The following is a 13,344-nucleotide window of genomic DNA, read 5'->3' as shown; positions in this document are numbered from 1 at the left end:
CATAGGAAGTGGCACTATTAGGAGTTATGGTCTTGGAGTAGGTGTAGCTTTGTTGGAGGAAGTGTGTCCCTGGGGGCATGCTTTGAGATCGCAAAAGCTCAAGCCAGGTCCAGTGTGTTTCTGTCTCTTCCTGCTGCCCGTTGATCAGAGGTAGAGCTCTCAGCTCCATCTCCAGCACCAAGTCTGCCTACATGCCACCATGCTTCCTGCCATGATCATAAAGAACTAAATCTCTGAAGTGTAAGCCAGCCCCAGTTAAATGTTTTCCTTCATAGGAGTTGCCATGGTCCAGCCAAATACTGGGTTGAGCACTGGGCTGAGCTCCAGAAGTCCCACTGAAGAGAGGGTGGAGAGATTATATAAGCAAGTGTGTATGTGGGGGCCATCACTACATGACAGGGAAACCCACAGACAGCTGACCTGAGCTTGCGGGAGCTCAGGGACTCTGGACGGACAGCCAGGGAGCCGGCATGGGACTGACCTAGGCCCTCTGCATCTGGGTGACAGTTGTGTGGCTTGGTCTTTTGTGCGGCCCCCGGCAGTGGGACCAGTATCTGTCCCTGAGGCATGAGCTGGCTCTTTGGAACCTATTCCCTATAGTGAGATGCCTTGTTCAGCCTTGATACAGGGGGAGAAGCTTGGTCCTGCTTCAACTTGATATGTCAAGCTCTGTTAATTCATTCAGGAGGCCTTACCCCTTCCGAGTGGTGACAGAGGAGGAGTAGGAGGGGGAGAAGAGAGGTAGATGGGAGGAGAGGAGGGAGGGGAAACTGTGATGGAAAAAAAGTTGCTATGGTCACGGTGTCTCTTCAAAGCAATAAAAACCTAACCAAGGCAGGGGGAGAGGGAGGAATGAGAAGACTGTAGCGCCAGCTCCAAACTTTGGGCTCATACCGCAGCAAGGGAAACTTCCCTGTCCTAGTGTAGGACTCAGTTGTCCATGCATTTGCGCTGTCTTTGGGCAAGCTGTGTACTCCACTATCTTTGGGCAAGGAAGCCTTTCGGAGCTGAAAACACAATCTTGAAATCCAGAGGGAAACATCTGGCACTCAATCCTGACAGGAGCAAAGCTGTAAACACCATCTGTCAATTCTCCCCCTCCAAAGGAACCTTTCTACATTTCTGAGGGTTTTTTTTTCCTTTTCTGTTTGTTTGGTTCGGTCAACTCCTTGTCATAGATAGTGGGCCTCAGAAACAAATGAAATCATTGAGGTCTCCTGATGTTCTGAGCTTGGAGAGGTGGCTTTCAGGAATTCCTGCCACCCATGTCTTCCTAAAATGCTTCCACCTGCCCCCTAGATGCCAGGCTCCTCTTCCCCAAGGAAGGCATCCGTGTTGAGATGTGTGCACTGTGCTTCGCATGAACGTGGCTGTGGGTGAGAACAGAGTCTGCATCTGGTAACACTGTGCACTGAAGCCCAGTGGCGGGCCACCTCCTAGAAGTCACGGAGACTAGTTCTCCTTATTGTAATTATGTTTTCACATATTACCTTCCACTGATATATATTTTTTTCCTGACTGAATTTCTCTGTGTAACATCCCTAGCTGTCCTGGAACTCAGTAAATTAGGTGGTCTTGAACTTACAGAGATCCTCCTGCCTCTGCTTCTGGAGTACTGGAGTTAAAGGTGTGCACCACCACCGCCCAGCTGTTTTCCTTTTTTTGATATTGGGTCTCACATGATAACTTCGGCAGCCCTCAAAACCACTGTGTTGCTCAGGTAGGCTTTAAGCTACTGGCAAATCTTCTGTCTTGGGCTCCTGAGGAGGTAGATAACCGACTTGCCAACAGACCACACTTCCTTCAGTCTACATTTTCACTCTGTGTCTTGGGCATTTGAGCAGCATAAAGTCTGGCTTTTGAATCCAGTGTTATGATTAAACAGTGTCTTTTTTTTTCCCTAGTACAGAGCCAGGGCCATGCTGAACATGTGAGACAGACGCTCAGCACCTCACCATATCCCTAACCTTTATTGATTAACTAAGGGTTAATTGGTGTAGATTAAGGAGTAATCTCTAAATCTGCTTGTTTTGTTTTTTTCTTTCTTTTATTTTGATGAGTGCTGGGAAGAGCAGAATGTATTCTTAACCACCGAGCCATTTCTCCAGCCCACCAATCCTGTTTTATTCAGTGCTAGTGATTCCTGGGACCCTTGTAAGGAAGGAAGGAGTCAGCCACTTCCACAAAGCTGTCATCTGATTCCCACATTAAGCTATGACACACCCACCATTATTATGCTATAATAATATAATAATATATTATGTTATAATAATAACATAAAACATTTAGAAGCTGGGCCCCTTCCTTTCGTGCTAAGGCATTCTGTTTTATATTGAGAGTTGCTGGGCAGTGACGGTACTCGCCTTTAATCCCAGCATTTAGGATTTGTTTGTTAGAGGCCAGCCTGATCTACAGAGTTCCAGGGCAGCAAAGGCTACAAGTCAGGGCTACAAGCCCACTCAGAAAACCTGTCTGTGAAGGGTTTCTATAAAACAAAACAAAGGTGTCGGGCAGTGGTTTTCAACCCTTTCAATGAAAGGTTAACCCTTTCAAATGACCCTTTCACAGGGATCTCATAAGAACATTGGGAAACACAGATGTTTATATTACAACTCATAACAGTATCAAAATTAGAGTTATGAAGTAGCAACAAAAATAATTTTATGTTGGGGTCATCACAACATGAGGAACTGTGTAAGTATCCCAGCATTAGGAAAGCTGAGAACCACTAGTGTAGGGTGTAAGGGGAACTAGAGACATTTCCCTAGGAAAACAAATACTCCTTCACCTTCCTGGAAGGTGTCAGGTTCCGGGTGTGAATCCCAGTGGTGACTCACATAGGGCCAGGACAGATCATGCAGGATCCCTGTCTTCATCCTGTCTTTCCGTCCCGGTTTACCTACACGGAAGTACATGTTTAGGCCTAAAGCAGTACTCCAGAGCAAGGGACACCAGCTTATACTTTCTCTATTTTGTCCCTTCATCCATCCTTTCATCCACTAGGCATCTGAAACGTTTAAAAGAACATGTCAACCAACTATCTCCATAATCTATCGCTTAGCCGTCTAGCACTGACTGAATCCCACTGTGCTTGTCATCATAACTCTACAGAGATAATTTCAGGGGACTCAAGAGGTGGCTCCGTGGGTAAAACCACTGACGCATGAACTTGAGGCTTCCCAGAACCCACATAAAAATCATGAACGTCAGGAAGATAAGACATCTACCGTAATTTCCACACTCACTTAGAAAGTGGTGACAAGTGCTTCCAAAGTTCAAATATCATCTTGTCTTCTCCTCAAGTTCTGGAGACAAAATGTGGCTAGAAAGGCAGACATGGTAGTGTACACATGCTTTATGTTCCTAGAGGTGTAATTCTTGATCAAAGCACCTGATTCCAGCTAAGGATGCTTGAGGCTCTGGTTTGATTACTAAGCACCTGTCACACAATCATCTGACTAGAGTTAACTCTTTAGGATATCATTTCTTCATTGGTCATGACATTTTAGGAAAAAATCAGTTACTACAATTATGAATTCTCCATGCGCCTATTTCCAGCAGATATCTAATACACAGAAAGCAGTGAAGGCTTGGGATTGCATTTCTGGTTTGAATGTACTGGAAGTTAAAATTGAACAGACATTTAGAGTTACTTCTTAGAGACTTTTGTTTGTTTGTTTGTTTTTCGAGACAGGGTTTCTCTGTATTGTTTTGGAGGCTGCCCTGGAACTCGCTCTGTAGACCAGGCTGGCCTCAAACTCACAGAGATCCGCCTGCCTCTGCCTCCCGAGTGCTGGGATTAAAGGCATGTGCTAAAACGCCCGACTAGACACTTTATTTATAAAGTGGGTTTGGGATACATAGGACCCAGTCTGAAAAACAACAAAACCCAAAAATAAATGCAGAAAGTGAGCCCTAACGAGAATGAAACTGGTCCTAGGGTCTCAGAGGTTTTCTAATACCAAAGAGGATTCATGGCTAAGCCCCTGGGTGTGCCCTCGCGATTCGAGTCTCTAGGGTTCTCGCTTTGGCCACGTCTCTAACCCTGAGTCTTACCCTCTCAGTGACCCCTCCTTTCTTCTTTCTCTTTGGGTCAGCAGGGCTGTCATCTCAGAATTACAGCTCCAGGTTGCAGGGATCCTTCGGCTCTAGAGGAGGGATTTAGTTACGTCACGGCCGGCTCCTCCCATTGGGCCGAGCGGGTGGGGCGCAGCGCCATGATGTCAGACGCCTAAAGGGGCGGAGCGGCGACGGGAAGGAGGAGGGAAGTAGGCCTTCAACATGGCGGCTGTGGTACTGGCGGAGGCTACGGTGACGGTCTTGCCCGGGGTGGATAGAGTTGGAAGAGGGGGCGTTCGCTCTCCCTAGGGGCAGCGGGAGCCAGGCGGGGACTGAGCCCGGGAGGCCGGGCGGGGCCGGCACCTTTCAGCTTTCTGGACGGCAGCGGCATTCAGGTGAGGGGGGCCTGTCTCTGGGGGAGGGGGGCGAGGGGCGGAGTTGGGGGAAGGGGCCGGTACGGGGCGACGGAGGAGGAGGGAAGCTGGGGACTGGTGCCGGGGCCCCCCCCCGAGATGAAAGGAGCTGGGGTCCCGGGGAGGGAGGGAGAAAGAGCCGGACGGCGACCGACGTCTTGGGGCGGATTCTGGGCGAAGGGTCAGAGTGACGGGACCAGAGTTGAAGGGGCGGACGGCAGACGGGATGCGGGCAGATGAGTTCGGATTAAGGGGACTAATGCTCTCCTAGGAGACGGACTCAGTAGACTTCTCTCCTGCTTAAGTGAAAGCTCGGTGGCAGCTAGAGCAGGTCGAGGAGAGAGGAACCCGGCTTTAGTGAAGACGGTAGAGCGCTGGGGAGTTGAGGGCGAGCTTGGAATGTGAGGATTTAGTTATTTGGGCGATGAGAGGAGGGAGAAAAAGAGATCAGACCAGGGTGAATGCTTATGGGGGATATCTTTGGCATTGTCTGGTCTTCTCTAGCAATATCTTCTCTCTGGTCTTCTCTAGATTTTTCCTTTTTTTTTTTTTTCTGGGTGGAAATTACCTGGGCTACGTACCTGGGTCTCATAAACAACCCCAAGTCTTTCTTTTGAAGCCAAGCATTTGCTCTTTACCAGCGATCCCTGACCTCTGTGTTGTTGCCTCATGTAATTGTTTTCTGACTTGAGACTTAGAAATATGATTGCCTAAAACATTTTTGTGTTGAACCGCAGTAAGATTTTGATACTTTTTAGACATTATAGAATGTTGTAAACCAAAATATGCCCTGTATTCTATATTCTGCTCTAATTTCACTATTAGTGCTTTATTTATTTCCTCAGTTCTAATTGTTAGTATTTAGGAATTTAAATAAATATGGTGATGCTTCTCTGTTGAAGTTTTTCAGATTTGATGGTAAAACAAGGGATTTCATTTTCATTGGTAAATAACTCTTCTTAGGAGCTCGGTAGAGGGCTGAACAATTAAGAGCCCTTACTCTTGCAGAGGACCTGAGTTCAACTCTGTCCCGTGACTCACAGTCATCTATAACTCCAGTTCCAGGGGATAAGATGTCTTTTTCTGACTTCCACTGCTACAAGGCAGGAATCTGGTGGATATACATACAACATGAAGGCAAAACACTCATACGCATGAAATAAGTCAATCTTCTATAAATAACTTCTATTTTTTTCTACTTTCCAAGCCCAGCCTAAAACATTTTTTTTTTTTTTTCTGAAACAGGGTTTCTGTGTATAGCCCTGGCTGTCCGGGAACTGGTTTTTGTTTCTAGTTCATTATTTTTTAAGACGGGGTTTCTCTGTGTAGCATTGGAGCCTGTCCTGGAACTCACTTTGTAGACCAGACTGGCTTGGAATTTGCAGAGATCCACCTGCCTCTGCCTCCTGAGTACTGGGATTAAATGAAAGGTTTTTGCTCCTATGCCCCACTCTGGAACTCTGTAGACCAGGCTGGCCTCGAACTCACAGAGATCCACCTGCCTCTGCCTCCCGAGTGCTAGGATTAAAAGCGTGCACCATCAACTCCCAGCCCCTTTTCTTTTTTATTTGAGACTGTCTCAGTATGTAATAACCCTGGCTGACCTAGAACCCTGTAAACCAGACTGGCCTCAGACTCAGATCCTCTTGTTTTCTGTGAGAGTTTGAGGATTAAAAGTGTTTACAACCACACTTGGCTGGTTTTATTTTTTCATTTTGATTTTGAGAAAACAGTATCCAAATAAGATACATTAGATAAGCATCATCAGTGGTTATCAGTGCACATTTCTTTGACAAATGTCACTGTGTGTGTCTTTGCCTATTTTTAATTTTTAAAATTAAATGACTTGTGTGTGTAGGTCAGAACAACCTGCTGGAGTTGGTTCTTTCCTTTCCCCATGTGGGTCCCAGGGATCAAACTCAGGTTGTCAGGCTTGGGTTCCTCTTTTATCCTTTTGACTATGTTATTTAAAAGCTGTCAGGAGTGGTGTCATGTTCCTATCACCTCAGCACTTCTGAGGCTGAAGGAGAATTGTTAAGTACAGTACCCACTTGGACTATATAGTGAGACTTTACCTCTCCTACTGCCCCAAAAAGCTTAGGGTTCCTGAAATGTAATTGATGGTATAAGTTCTTGTGAATATTTTCAGCATTATAAATACATCATTATTTCTGAGTATAGACACTGCTATCTTTTTTCTGTTATATTGTTGAATGTTTTGTTTGTTCGTTTGTTTGAGACAGTGCTTTTTTGTGTAGCCCTGGTTGTCTTGGAACTCTGTAGACCAGGCTGACCTCAAACTCATAGACCTGCCTGCCTCTGCCTCCTGAATGCTGGGATCAAAGGCCTGTGGGTGCACACACAGAGACTCACACACACAGACACACACACCCACACACCCACCCACCCACCCACCCACAGTATTAAGATTGTGATCAGGATTAAGTGGAGCCTGGGAGAAGTCTCAGGCTGTGAATTGCTTGCCTCTCAAGCATGAAGTTTGGGTCCACACGTTAAAAGACTGGGTATTGCCAAAAGCCTAGGTGTTGTCAGGCGGTGGTGGCGCATGCCTTTAATTCCAGCACTCAGGAGTCAGAGGCAGGTGGATCTCTGTGAGTTCCAGGCCAGCCTGGTCTACAGAGCACAGGCTCCAACCTACAGAGAAACCCAGTCTCGAAAAACAAAAAAACCTGGGTCTTGCAGTGGTGTGCCTTTATAGTTTAGCACTGGGGAGGTGGGGACAGGGTGTTATCTGGGGCTCATTAGTCAGATAATGCAGCCAAATTTTTGAGCTCCTGGTTCTCTGAGAGACCCTGTCTTCAGTGCAGTTCCTCTTAAGCACAACCTTTTTTCCTTCAGTAAACAGAAAAAATCATTTTTTTTATCATTGATAAGGTGGATTTTTATAGTAGCATTTCCTTCTTTTTCTTTTTTTTTAATTTATTTGTTTGTTTTACTATGAACTGGCCATATCCGTGGAGATAAGGACAATTTGCAAGGAGTTTGCATCTTCCTTCAATGATGTTGTTCTGGGGAATTGTGCTTGTCTTGGCAGCAAGTGCCTTCACCTGCTGAGCCATTGGTAGTACTGATGATAGTCCTTTTTTTCTTCAATTTTCATTTTTATTTTTTAATTATATGTAGGTGTGTATGTCTAAGTGTGGGTATGTACACATGAATGCAGTACCTGTAGAAGCCAGAGGTGTTATATCTCTTAGAGCTGACATCTGATAGTCTTTCTTGGTAAAGATTTATTTTGATTTTATATTTTTGGTGTTTTGCCTGTACCTAGGTGGGTCTGTGCACTGTGGGTGTGCCTGGTGCCTGTAGAAGGCAGAAGGCATCAGATCTTCTGGAGCAGACAGTTGTTAGCTTCCGTATGACTGCTGGGAACTGAGCCTGGGTCCTCTGTAAAAGCAACCAGTGTTTTAGCTGCCATTAATTCAGGGCACTGGTGTTCTTAAGAAATGTGTTTTTTATTTCTCTATCAAATGCTTTGTTTTGCTTTTTGAGATAGGCTTTCTCTGTATTGATTTGGAGCCTGTCCTGGAACTCACTCTGTAGACTATTCTGGTCTCAAAGTCACAGAGATCTACCTGCCTCTGCCTCCTGAGTTCTGGGGGTAAAGGCGTGCACCACCAACACCGGCCTTCCAAATTCTTATTTAAAACGTATAATAGTTTTACTTTTTTTAAATCTCCTCAGGAGACAGAGTTTCTCTGTGTAGCCCTGGCAGTCCTGGAACTTGCTCGGTAGACCAGGATGGAATGAGAGGCATGGGCTGACACCTCCTGGCCAGATTACAGTTTTAAGTGTTGAATCTGAATCTGAACTTAAATTTGTTCAGTGTGACTGCTAATTCTGAGTGCCCCTCTTAGGTAGTCAGGGACGTTTCACTTCCTGTAATGTTTAAGTGCTAGTTTTTTGTTTGTTGTTTTGAGACAAGGTTTCTCTGTAACAGCCCTAGCTGTCCTGGAACTCCCTATGTAGACTAGGCTGTCCTCAAGCTGTTCTCCTGCCTCAGCTTCTGGTCTTATAGGCTTGTGCCAGCAGCTTTGCTCATTACCAGTTACTTGATGCTTATTAAACACTTCCCATATTTGAGTAACTGCATTGGCTCATGGTAGAATCTTGTCATGACTGAGTCAAGAGGCTACCGGTCTGTGTTTTGGTTGCTTCATTTTCCTCTTCAGCACTTGATATTGGGAAACTTTACCTTTTTTTTTTTTTTCTAATCTGGGGGGTTTTAAACGGTATCTGTTGTATGATTTTTTAAATTGGTATTTCCTAACATTGAGCTTGTTTTTGTTTTCATGTGTTTGTTGGCAACTTGTGCTTCTGGGAAGTTTGTATTTTTTATTTTTTTGTCATTATTTTGGATTCTTTCTGTTCCTGGTTTAGTAAGATTTCTTTATTCTGGTTATCTTTTGAGACAGGGTCTTGATGTAGCCCAGGCTGGCCTTGAACTCCTGATCCTTGTGCAGGTGCTGGGATTACAGGTGTAAAACTACACACATTCACACTTAATTCACCACCACACATTTATTTTTTAATGTATGACTTATGAATATCCTCTTGTATTATGACTATCATTTTTTTTTATCAGTTTATGCTTTTTGGTAACAGGAGCTCATGATCTTTTTTGTGTTGATTTTTTTAAAAAGAATACATGACAGAGCGTGTGTTTGGAGGTGAGAGGACAAGTTATGGGAGTCTGTTTCTTCCACCATGTGGATCCTGGTTTGAACTCTGCTAATCTGGCTTGCTGAGCCATCTTGCTGGCCTTGTTGATTTTGAGACAGAGTCTGATCACCTAGCTGTGGCTGGCCTGAACTTTAGTCAGTGTACTTTTCTGTGCCTCCTCAGTGCTGGGACTAGATGTGTACTCCCACATCTTGCTAAAACTTTTGTTGTTGTTGTTTATTTTGACAGGGGTTTTTTCTGTAGCTTTGGAGCCTGTCCTGGAACTCACTCTATAGACCAGGCTGGGCTCAAACTCACAGAGATCCTTCTGTCTCTGCCTCCTGAATGCTGGGATTAGAGGTGTGAGCCACCATTGCCTGGTGCTAAAACTCATTTTAATGAACTGAGCTTTTCAGTCTTTTATAACTGCTTGTTTGCTTGCTTGTTTGTTTTTTTTTTTCCCCGAGACAGGGTTTCTCTGTATTGTTTTGGAGGCTGTCCTGGAACTTGCTCTGTAGACCAGGCTGGCCTCGAACTCACAGAGATCCATCTACCTCTGCCTCCCAGGTGCTGGGATTAAAGGTGTGCACCTCCACTGCCCAGTAGTATACCTTTTTTAAAATTTAATTATCGATAGGTGGTTGTTCATGCCTTTGATTCCAGTACTCAGGAGGCAGAGGCAGGTAGATATCTCTGAGTTTAAGGCCACAGAGTTCAAACCCAGGAGTTTAAGGTCTACAGAGCTGGTTCTAGGACAGCCAGGGCAGTTACACAGAAAAACCCTATCACAAACAAACAAACAAACAAACAAATTCTTTCTTACCAAGCCATGCTATTTTAAACAATTTCTTCTTTTAATGTTGATACTGGGGCTTGACTTAAGGCTTGTACATGCTAGGCAAGTGCCCTACCACTAAGCTGCATTGCAACCTGTGTGCCTTTTCAATAAATATAATACTACATCAATGTTGTATGCAATTTTACATTTGAGGCCAACCTGCTCTGTATGAACCCTTGACTCGAAAGAAAGAAAAAAGAAAGGAGAACTTACCAGGAATTTTGGCATCACAAGACCAAAGAGTGAGTGAGTGAGTGTGTGTGTGTGTGTGTGTGTGTGTGTGTGTGTGTGTGTATAGGATTTATTTCACTATTTTTCTGTGTATGTGTCTATGTCTGTATATGTATGCCACATGTATGTAGATGCCTGCAGAGACCAGAAGAGGATGTCAGCCCTGTGATGATTGAATGAGAACGGCCCTCAGAGGTTCATATATTTGACTACTTGGTCCCCGCTAATGGAACTGTTAGGGAAGGGTTAGGAGGTGTGTCCCTGGGGGCAGGCTGTGAGGTTTCAAAGACTCATGTCATCCTCATGCTTGGGGATCAAGATACAAGCTCTCAGCCACCTTTCCAGTGCCACATGCCTGCCCACCTGCCACCATGCTGTGTGCCATCATGGCCATGGACTCTAATGCCTGAAACTGCAAGCCCCAGATAAACTCTTGAAATCCAAGCTCCTTGGTAGTGGTGACCGCGACAGACAGATCTTCTGAAGCTGAAGTTACAGGCTGTTGTGAGCTATTTGACACGGTGCTGAGAGCCAAACTCAGGTCCTCTGGAAGAGCAGCAAGTGCTCAAAACATCTAAGCCGGCTCCCGCTCCTCTTGGTTTTGTGTATGTGTGAGTGCCCATGTGTGGTCGTGTACCATGTGCATGCCTTGTGCCCTCAGGAGGCCAGTAGACCCGTCAGGTCCCCTGGAGCTGGAGTTACAGACAGTTGTGACCCACCATGTGGGTGATGGGAACCCAATATGTGTCCTGGAAGAGCAGCCAGTGCTCCTAATTGTTGAGTCATTGGTCTATGCCTTTTTTTTTTTTTAAAGATAAAAAGGGATTATTTTATTTTTTGTGTTTTGCCTGCACGATGTCTGTCAGAGTCTCTGAACTGTACTTACAGACCTTTGAGAGCTAATTTGTAGATGCCGGGAATTGAACCCAGGTGAAAAGCAGTCGGTGCTCTTAACCAGTGAACCATTTCTCCAGCCCGTTTGTTGTCAGTAGAGGATCTCATATGCCCCAGACTGGCCTGGAGCTCTTGTATAGCAGATTTTCCAGTCTTCTTGCCGTCACCTCCTGGGATTGCAGGTGTGTGCTGCTGGGTTAGGGTTAGGGTTAGGGTTAGGGCTGCGGCTGCCATGCCTGGTTTTATGAGGAGACAGGTTGGAGTTGAGGGCTTTATATTTGCTATGTAAGCACTGTGCAGTTTGAACTATGCTCCTAGCCTAAATCAGATAGTTTTAAAAATAGAATAATTAGTCCGGCAATGGTGGCACACACATTTAATCACAGCATTGGGGAGGCAGAGTCAGGTGGATCTCTATGAGTTCAAGGCCAGCCTGGTTTACAAAGCAAGTTCGTACAGGCTCCAAAGCTACACAGAGAAACACTGTCTCGAAAAACAAAACACCCCCCCCCAAAAAAAAACCAAAAACATTTTCCAAGACAGACACTGATGAATTTATGAGTGACATAATGACATGTACATTTAAATGTTAATATGAGTTGACAGATTTTTCTTTATAGGTAGTATTTGATAACATTGAAAGTAGATTACTCAGTGTAAACTGTAAACCCTTCTACTAAAGTAAGTCGGCTTTGGATCCCCTGCAAGTGGAGTTATAGAAGGTTGTGGGTCACTGTGTGGGTGCTGGGAACTGGACCCAGGTACTCTACACGAGCAACAAGGGCTCTCTTCAGCCAAGAGATTGCTCATTTGGCAAGTACTTGCTGTGCAGTCATGAGGACTTGAGCTTAAATGCCCAGTACCCAGGGGGAAAGCTGGGCATGGTGGTTTGTGCTCTGGGTGTGGTGGCACACAGTTTTTTTTTTAAAGATTTATTTATCTACTATGTATACAGTGTTCTGTCTGAATGTATGTCTACTCGTCAGAAGAGGGCACCAGATCTCACTACAGATGCTTGTGAATCACCATGTGGTTGCTGGGAATTGAACTCAGGACCTCTGGAAGAGCAGCTGGTGCTCTTAACCTCTGAGCCATCTCTCCAGCCCCCTGGTGGCACACACTTTAATCATAGAAGTGTGAAAGTCCTAGAAAGTTGAAGACAGGCAGATACTTAGCACTTGTTGGGTTTCAACCTAATTGGTTAGCTCAAAGTCCCAGTGAGAGACTTTGGCTCAAAAAAACAAGGTGGATGTCTCCTAAGGAATGATGCTGGAGGTTGATGTCTGGTCTTCACAGGCACATGCCCTCCCCCATGCACACCTCCATCCTCAGAGTTTGTTTTCTGTAATCCTAGTACTCAAGAGGCTGAGGCGGGCCTAGGCTATAGAATATGTTCATGTCTCAGAAACAGACAAAAGCCCCTAAAGTTCCCAGGAAACAACAAATCCAAACTCTTTTTAAATTTTTAACAGACCAGGGACCATTACTGTACTAGTTAGCTTCTTATTACTATGACAAACATCTGACATAATAAACAGAGCAAGAAGTGTTGTAGAGCACTTACAGCATGACAGGAAGCAGAGGGATTGAATGCCTGACTTCCTCTCTCTGTCAGTGGGTGTCCACATTGGATGAAGTTTAGGGTGTGTCTTTCCCTCTCTACTTAATCCTCTCTGGAACTGCCTTTACAGGCACACCCCTAGGTGCTTCTCGCTTGGGTGTTGTGAAGATTAATCATCATAAATACTGTGAAATTAGGGATTGTTCATCTATCAAGTTGAATGTTTGATCTTGGTAAAGACCATTGTTTTGTTTCTGGGGAAAGACATGAACTACTTTATTAGTCTTTTCACCTTGTCAGTGACATACTAAAGAAATGATTCCACCCAACTCGAGGACCCACATACAGCTTAGTGAACAGGGAAGGGAGGGAGGGAGGGAGGGAGAGAGAGAGAGAGAGAGAGAGAGAGAGAGAGAGAGAGAGAGAGAGAGAGAGACACAGAGACACAGAGACACAGAGACACAGAGACACAGAGAGAGACACAGAGAGACACAGAGAGAGACACAGAGAGACACAGAGAGAGAGAGAGAGAGAGAGAGAGAGAGAGAGAGAGAGAGAGAGAGAGAAAGTTGTTGTTACTTACAGGAGCATGGATGCCTAAAAGGCTGCTCCTAGAAAGCTGCAGCCCTGGTGCTCTCTTCATAACTTGCAGGGAGCCAGAGTCT

At 45.1% G+C, this 13,344-nt stretch overlaps 1 protein-coding gene across 2 annotated transcripts in view; it reads left to right on the top strand.

Annotated features, from left to right (window-relative positions):
- Positions 1-4,272: 4,272 nt before the first annotated feature.
- The window catches only part of Ubap1 (ubiquitin associated protein 1), a 36,215-nt gene continuing 27,143 nt past the window's right edge, over positions 4,273-13,344 (top strand). Inside the window, exon 1 of one of the 2 annotated variants that reach the window (XM_013119696.3) lies at positions 4,273-4,454. The gene's annotated coding sequence lies outside the window, so the exon portion shown is untranslated. The remainder of the gene's footprint in view (positions 4,455-13,344) is intronic. The other variant, XM_005078849.4, reaches the window with a different exon arrangement.

The sequence above is a fragment of the Mesocricetus auratus genome, unplaced genomic scaffold (assembly GCF_017639785.1).
Source record: "Mesocricetus auratus isolate SY011 unplaced genomic scaffold, BCM_Maur_2.0 Super-Scaffold_6730, whole genome shotgun sequence".
NCBI classification, from domain to species: domain Eukaryota; kingdom Metazoa; phylum Chordata; class Mammalia; order Rodentia; family Cricetidae; genus Mesocricetus; species Mesocricetus auratus.
Note: the sequence above shows the minus strand (reverse complement) of the source record. Positions and strands in the feature narration are given on the sequence as shown.